At 45.7% G+C, this 6958-nt stretch overlaps 1 pseudogene; it reads right to left on the minus strand.

Moving 5' to 3' along the window:
- Nucleotides 1-591: 591 nt before the first annotated feature.
- LOC120555274 lies at nucleotides 592-6637 on the minus strand (annotated as a pseudogene).
- Between the last annotated feature and the right edge of the window lie 321 nt (nucleotides 6638-6958).

The following is a 6958-nucleotide window of genomic DNA, read 5'->3' on the forward strand; positions in this document are numbered from 1 at the left end:
GGTGTTGGGGGTGGTGTTGGGCTGGGCCAGCAGGGGGTCCAGGGGGAGGCCTGGGGAATAAGGGCAGGGCGGGACTGGTCCTGGGGTTAGGGTGGCTGCCTTGTCCATAAGAAGGTGCAGGGTGATGGGGGCTGGCAGGGTGTGTGCTGGGTCTGTGAGGTGGTGCAGGGTGTGTGCTGGGTCTGTGAGGTGGTGCAGGGTGATGGGGGCTGGGTCTGTGAGGTGGTGACCTCAGCAGGCCGGATGGGTGGAAGCTGCTCCATCTGTTGGTGCTGGGGGAGCTTCCTTGGTTGCGTCCTAAAGCCACATCTTTTAATTTCTTTGCAAAGGTGCTAATGGTATCTTTGCGGAGGTGGACAATGTCATAAAGGCTGTGAATGTTGAGGGTAGGGTGGTGGGCCAGGTGGACATTTGGCATGAGGGCACATCCACGGAGATCTCGCAGTATTTATCCGGTGGATGGTGTCAGGAGGGAAGTCTTTTCGTGGGAGGATGGTGGAGATTATAATTTTTGATGAGGGGAAGGTCTGTGTAGCCTTCTGTGCTACTCTCTTCACAGACTCTGATACCCTCTCCTGCTGTAGTCTCAGGTCATTGGTACCGGGTGTGGATGATGATGTGAGTAGGCTGACCCAGGATGGGCTCAGTGAGCAGCTGGAGGGCATTGTCAGTCCTGGGGCATTGGATTTTGGGTGACTTTTTGTCCGGGAAAAAAGCTGGTCCTCATTCAGAAATGTACCATTAGAGTCAATAAGAATAATAATCTCAGCATCGTGGTTTCTTTTGTTCTTCAGATGTTTTGGGATTGTTGGTAGTGGCCTCTCTATGGGGTTCAGTGGGGAGGGGGTGGGCATTACTGCAGGTTGTTGTGATGGTCTGGTGTTAGTCAGGGTGGAGGTGGATGGCTGTGGTTCAGGTTGAGGGGGCTGTTGATGGTGATGGATGGCTGTGGTTCAGGTTTAGGGGGGCTGTTGATGGTGATGGAGGGCTGTGGTTCAGGTTTAGGGGGGCTGTTGATGGTGATGGAGGGCTGTGGTTGGTGATGGCAGGCTCTCAGACTCTGGAGCTGCTCCTTGAGGCTGTGGATGGTTTGCTCTCTCCGGTTCAGCTCCTGTCTTACAGCAGTGAGATCTGTTCTCAGAGCTTCTCTGTCCTGCTGCAGCTCCTGGACCTCTCCTCTTAGCTCCTGTATGGAGGCCTTCATCTCGTTCCTCACCTGGCTGATATGGTCTCTTAGCTGCTGTGTGGATTCAGTGGTCTGTTTAGAAAGCAGTAGCTCCTTCAGCTCCACCAACTCTACTTCTTGCAGGGACAGACTCTCTCTCATCTGGGCCACTCTGCTCTCCAGTTGACTGCTGAGCCCTGGACGGTCTCCCGGAGGCTGATCCTCTTCCAGCTCTTCCCCTGGTGGCTGCTCTGTGGGCTTGATGTTGCTCTTCTCCTCACTGCTGATCTTCTCCTGTCTCTGTTTCTCAGTCTCTGCCAGAGCTCTGATGGTGTTGAAGTCCTCTTGGACAGAGCTGAAACTGGCCTCATTGCCCTGGAACATGATGGTCCCATTATGGTAGACATTGACAGTGAGAGGTGGGCTGTCCTTGTCTTCATCTTTGATGACTATCTGTCTCCCACTGCATATGCCTCTCTTCTTATGGTGGTCGTAGTGGACACAGATAGCTTTATGCCACGCATCAGTACTGTCTGTGTACAGTAGTAGATTACTGATTCCTCCTGAGGGACATATGTCTGCAGTCAGAGCCTCTGGGTTTTCTCTTAGCTGTTTGTGTTTGTAGGCTTTCTTAGCCTGTGTACTTTTGATTTCTTTTGGGTAGCCAATCACAAGGAGGCTGGGCTGTCTCCCGGGAGATCGCAACATTGTTGCAGTTCCTAACTGACGCTCTGCTGCTGCTCTGCTGCTACTTAGCACGCTATGTCAACTTAGCACAGTTAGCACAGGCTAGTCTTGGGTTCTTGAGGTACAAATTTCAAATTAAACTACTGTGGATATGAGGGAAGCTTACCTGCTACTCTACTTACAGCTTCCCTTGAGTCTGAAGGAGACAGTGCTAGCCTTGGTGGTTTTCCCTTGTTGTTTGGAGCCTTTTGGTCCTTAGCCTACCGTAGCATAGCCTTCTTGCTCCTCTTCTCTGTCCTTAGCTGTTGTTAGCAGAGTTAGCTGTCGTGTTAGCTCGCCTTGTCTCAACCCTCTTGCCTTATTAAATCGTTTCCTTGGTGATTTCTTCCCACAAATCTTCTTCTTCGAAGTTTTCTTCTTGTTATGGCTTGATTTATTGAGAATTTAGTAGGTTTATCTCAGTTTTAAAACTATTTATTTGTCATTTCCTGTAGGAGCCTACCAAAACATGTCTATTGCCCTCTCTCTCCTCTCTCTTCTCTCTCTCTCTCTCTCTCTCTCTTTTTCTCTCTCTCTTTCCTCTTCTCTCTCATCCCGCTTCCTCCCTCCTCTCCTTCTCTGTCTCCTTTCTTTTCTCTCTCTCTCTCCTTCTTTCTCCATCCCGCCTTCTCCCTCCCCTCTCTCTATCTTTGTTTCTCTTTCTTCTCTCTCTCTCCCCTGTTTCTCTCTCTCTCCATCCCTCCTTCCATCCTCCGTCTCTTTCCTCTTCTTTCCTCTCTCTCCTGTTTCTTTTCCTCTCTCTCTGTCTCTCTTTTCCTCTCTCCTCCTTCTCTTTCCTTTCCTCCACTTTTTCCTTCCTCCTTCCTGTTTCTTGTTGTCATTTCCTTTTTTCCTTCCTTGTTTTTTTTTTTTTTTTCTTTATTCCTTTCCATTTTCCTTCATTTCTCTTGTTCTTTTACTCTCTATTCCTTTCCATGTGTGTCCTATTCTTTCTATTTTTCTCTCCTCTTCTTCCACTCCTTTCCTTCCTGTCCATTTTCCTTTTCCTTGTCCTTTATTTTTTTTTGTGTGTGCTCCTTCCTCTTCCTTCTTTTTTTCCATTTCTTGTCCTTGTTGTTCCATTGTTTGCTGTGTCCATGTCTTTCTTCATGGTCCTCCTTCTTCTCATTCTTGTCTGTGTTTTGTCACCTTCGTGGTCTCAGGTCCGTGTTGGTGGTGTGATTCTTTTTTGTGTGTTGGTTCATTTCTTGTGTGGTTTTCCTTGTTGTTTGTGTTGTGTTTCTGTTTTCCTCATTCCTCCTCCATCCTCTCTTTCCTCTTCCTTTCTTCTGTGCCTCTCCTGTCCTCTTTTCTCTCTTCTCTCTTTCTCTCTCTTTTCTCTCTTTCTCTCGTCCTCCTTCTCCTCCTTTCTCTCCTCCACTCCTTCTCCTTCTCTCTTTCTCTTTTTCTCTCTCCTTTTCTCTCCTCTGTCACTCCCTTTCTTTTTCTGTTTCTCTTTTCGTTTCTCTCTCTCTCTCTCCTGTTTCTCTCCTTTTTTTCTCTCTGTCCTCTCTCCGTCCATCCCTTCTCCTCCTTTTCTCTCTCTGTCCTCTCTCTTTTCTCTCTCCTTCTCTCTCGTCCCTTCCTCGTCTCTCCCTGTCTCTTTCTCTTTTTCCTCTCTCTCTCTCCTCCTCTCTCTCCCATTCTCCTTCTCCCTCCTCTCTCTCTGTCCTCTCGTCCCTCCTTCTCCCTCCCTCTCTCTCTGTCTCTCTCTTTCTCTTTTTCCTCTTTCTCTCCTTCCTCCTCTCCTTCCTCTCCTCCCTCTCTCCCTGTCTCTTTCTCTTTTTCTCCCTCTCTCCTTCTCTCTCATCCACCTTCCTCCTCCTCTCTCCCTGTCTCTTTCTCTTTTTCCTCTCTCTCTTCTTCTTTCTCCTCCTCCTCCTTCCTCTCTTGCTTTCTTTGGCTTATTGGTCAGTTTCCACTTTTTCAGCTATTCTTTAGCTTCATCAAGGACTCGCTGATGTTCTACATGTTTTGTCTTTTTTCGCTTTTAAAGCCACTTTTGTGTTTTCCTTTTTCGCTATTCTCACTTTCACTTCTTCTTTCGATTTCTCCTCTCCTCCTTCTTTCTCCATCCCCCCTTCCTCCCTCCACTCTTCTTCTCTCTGTTTGTCTTTTCTTTCTCTCTCTCTCCTGGTTCTCTCTCTTTTTCTCTCTCTCTGTGTCCTCCTCTTCATATTCTCCCTCCACTCTCTCCTGTCCTCCTCTCCATCCTTCCTTCTCCCTCCATCTCTCCCTGTCTCTCTCTCTTCTTTTTTCTCTCTCTCTCCTTCTCTCTCGTCAGCCTTCCTCCTCCTCTCTTCCTGTCTCTTTCTCTTTTCTCTCTCTCTCCTTTCCTCCTTCCCTCCTCCTCCTCTCTTGCTTTCTTTGGCTTATTGGACCAGTTTCCTTTTTCAGCTATTCTTCGGCTAGGCTAAAGACTCCTGATGTTCTACGTGTTTTGTCGTTTCGGCACTTTAAGGCCAGCTTTTTGTGATTTCCTTTTTCCTTTCTTTCCAGCTATCTTTCTCACTTTTCTTCATTCTCTCTTTTTCTTCTCCCCTTTTTTTTTTTTTTTCCTTTTCTTTTTTTTTTCTCCCTCCCTCCCCCTATTTCTCTTTTTTTTCTCCTCTCTCTCTTTCTTCTCTGTCCTCCATCCTTTTCCTCTCTGTCTCTCTTTCTCTTTTTCTCTCTCCTTCTCTCCATCCTTATCTCTCTCTCCTGTCTCTTTCTTTTTTTTCTCTCTCCTTCTCTCCTCCACCTCCCTCCCTCCCTCTCTTCTTTCTTTCTCTTTTCTCTCTTCTTCTTTCCTCCATCCCTCCTCCCCTCCTTCTTGCTTTCTTTGTGTGGCATTTCCACTTTTTTCAGCTTTCCACTTCAGCTTATTAAAACTCTACATATTCTACATGTTTTATGTTTCGGCTTTCCACTTTTTGTTCACTTTTTCCACTATTTCCTTTTCCGCTTCTTCTTCATTCCTCTCTCTCTCCTTTCTCCACTCCTTCCTTCCTCCTCTCTGTTTGTCTTTTCTTTCTCTCTTTCCTATTTCTCTCTCTTTCTCTCTCTCCACTCTCCATCCCTTCCTCTCTCTCTTTCTTTTTCTCTCTCTCCTTCTCTCCATCCACCTTCCCCCCTCCCTCTCTTTCTCTTTCTTCCTCTCCCTTCTCTCATCCCTTTCTCCCTCTCCCTTTCTCTTTTCTCTCTCTCTTTTCTCCTTTCTCCATCCCTCTTTCTTTCTTTGTTTCCATTTCCTTTTCCTCTTTTCTTTCCTTCATTTTTCCATATTTTGTCCATTTCCTTTCTTTTTCCACTTTTTTTCCTTCTCCTATTTCCTTTCTTCTTTCTCTCTCTCCTTCTTTCCTCCATCCACTTCTCCCTCTCTGTTTGTCTTTTCTTTCCTCTCCTTCTCTCTCTTTTCTCTCTCTACCTCCTCCATCCTCCTTCCTCTGTCCTCTTCCCCCTCCTTCTCCTGTCTCTCTTCTTTTTCCTCTCTCCCTCCTCCTCCTTTTCTTTCCTTGTCTTTCTTCCTTCTTCCTGTCTTTTTTTATTTTGTCATTTCCTTTCCTTTTCCACTATTTCCTTTTTCTTTTCTCCCTTCTTTCTCCCTCCTCCCTTCCTCTTCTCTTTTGTCTTTTCTTTCTCTCTCTCCTTTTCTTCTTCTTCTCTCTTTCCTCTCTCCTTCTTTTCTTTTTTTTTTTTTCTCTTTTCCTTTCTTTTTCTTCTCTCTCTCCTTTTTCCTCCTCTTCTTTTGTCTTTTTTCTTTCTTCTTTCTTTTCTTCTTCTCTCTTTTTCTCTCCTTTTTCTTTTTTTTTTCCTTCTTCTCCTTCCCTTATCTTTCATTTTCCTTTCCTTCTTTTTTCTTTCCACTTTCCTTATTCTCCCTCTTTCCTTTCTTCCTTTCACTTTTTCCATTCTTTTTCTGTTCACTCTCATTTTCCACTGTCCATTTTCTTTTTTTGTTTTTTTCCTCTTTTTTTCGTTTCTCTCTTCTTGTGTGTTCTTTCTATTTTCCTTTTGTGTCCATGGCTGGCTTCTTCTGTCTCCTCTTCCTGGTGTGTTCTTTTATCGGTTTCTTGGTTTGTCCTCTTTTTTTTTTTGTTGTTCTTCGTGTGTGTGGATGCTTTGTTTCTTTTCTTTTGTTCTCCTTATCTTGTCCTTGGTCGGATCATATTCGTCTCCGTTTGTCTCGTGTTCCACTCTTTCTTCTGTATGTTTGTGGTCTCCATTTCCTCCATGTCGTTCCTTGTGTGGTCCTCAGGATCCACGTCATTTGTGTGTTCGTTGTTCTTCTGTGTGGGTCCTTGGTGTTGTCCATCCTTGGTCCTGTGGGTTTCCTGGTCCTGGGTCCTGGGCCTCCTTCCTCTTCTCTTTTCTTCTTCTCTGCCTCTTTCCTCTCTTCTCCATTCCTGTGTGTGTTTCTCGTTACTGTGGTCGATTCCTTATTTTGTTCTAATTAAGGGGGTTTTTTTGTCTTCTCTTTCTCTTGTTCTGGTCTGTCTGTGTGTCTTCTCTTGCTCCCCTCTCTATCTCTTTTTTTCCATCTGCCTCTCTCTTTCCTCTCTCTGTCTCTCTCTTTTCTCTCTCTCCCTCTCCTCTCTCTTTCCTCCTTCTCCTCCCTGTCTCACCTCCCCTCTCTTTTTCTCTCTCTCTCTCACTCTCTTTTCCTCCTCTCTCTCTGTCTCTTTCTTTCCCTTTGCCTCTCTCTCCCTCTCTATCCTCTCGCTCTCTTTCTCTCTCTATACCTCTCTCTCTTTCCCTCTCTCTCCTCTTTCTCTCTCTTTGTCTCTCCCTCTCTCTCCTTTCTCTCTCTTTGTATTTCCCTCTCTCTCTCTCATCCCCCTCTCTCTCTCTCTATAAACATATCCACTGGCCATTCGTTACCATGACAACACTTTCACAGACACACCCAGATACTACAGGCAGTAAAATGAACAGTAGTCTATACAGATACTACAGGCAGTAATATGAACAGCAGTCTATACAGATACTACAGGCAGTAATATGAACAGTAGTCTATACAGATACTACAGGCAGTAATATGAACAGTACTCTATACAGATACTACAGGCAGTAATATGTCTGTGTCCC

This window comes from Perca fluviatilis, unplaced genomic scaffold (assembly GCF_010015445.1).
Source record: "Perca fluviatilis unplaced genomic scaffold, GENO_Pfluv_1.0 PFLUV_unplaced_scaf_6, whole genome shotgun sequence".
Classification (NCBI taxonomy): Eukaryota; Metazoa; Chordata; class Actinopteri; order Perciformes; family Percidae; genus Perca; species Perca fluviatilis.